Consider the following 1,152-nt stretch of genomic DNA (forward strand, 5'->3'; position numbering starts at 1 on the left):
AGTTTCAGAGTCCTTGTGCGTTTTGGTGCCACTTTATTTGAATGTTTATTAAGCAATAAACAACTGTTTCTTAATGCTGTTCGTGTGCTTGTGAGTTTGGGGGTGGAAGCAGGGCTATTTTAAAGAATGTCTTTCATTCACCCAATAATACATTATTTCGAATCCCAAATGGGGAAAAGGTTGTTTTTGGAAGGAACGAGCTGAAGCCACACCCTCACGAGCCGCAGCGCGTCTGAGGTGTCCCTGGAAACTCCAAGTGCCTTACGCGCGCTGCAGCCGGTCAGGGGTTCCAGACCTAATGCACAGAGCCAGTGAAAGAGTGATGGAGGCTGAGGTTCGAGATCACCATGAATGACAAATACCACAAGGCAGCTCGGGATGGCTACCTTGACTTGTTGAAAGAAGCGACGCGGAAGGACCTGAACGCTCCGGATGAAGATGGCATGACACCGACCCTATGGGCCGCTTACCACGGCAACCTGGAGGCGCTGCGGCTGATTGTAGGGAGAGGGTAAGACTGCGCGTCATTCCCTACATTTTATCAATTGCACGAACTGGTTTAGTTTGTGGATTTAGCGGAAGTTTAACCCGTATGTACGCCTCATATGAAATGGCTAACGCAGGAACCGGCATGGCGTGGATCTCTGGTCACCGTTACTGTATATCATCACAACCCAATACTTGTGTCACGACCAGTGTTGGGGGTAACGCATTACAAGTAACGCGAGTTACGTAATCAGATTACTTTTCTTCAAGTAACTAGTAAAGTAACGCATTACTTTTTTAAGTTACAAGAAAATATCTGAGTAACTCCAGTTACTTTGTTTTCCATTTATTGACTGACAAGTCTCCTGTCCCCATATTGGGAGAAATCGGAAGTGCAGAGGAGTTGTGTGCGCTCTGTGAACATGATGTTACTGTAGTTCTAGACTAAATGTGAATTAATTCATCCCACTCACAAAAAAACAGATTTAGTATTCATCAAATTGAATTAAAACAGTGAAATGCAAACTCAGAATATGACGCAAATCTGCAATAATTAAATATGTTAAATAACACAAATGTATCTAATCCCATTTATTAACCAATATCTTTGCTGCTGACCTTTGATGATCCAGTTCAACCATACTAATAAGCAAAAATGACTTTAGA

Source organism: Sinocyclocheilus anshuiensis, unplaced genomic scaffold, assembly GCF_001515605.1.
Source record: "Sinocyclocheilus anshuiensis isolate Anshui unplaced genomic scaffold, SAMN03320099.WGS_v1.1 scaffold178, whole genome shotgun sequence".
NCBI classification, from domain to species: domain Eukaryota; kingdom Metazoa; phylum Chordata; class Actinopteri; order Cypriniformes; family Cyprinidae; genus Sinocyclocheilus; species Sinocyclocheilus anshuiensis.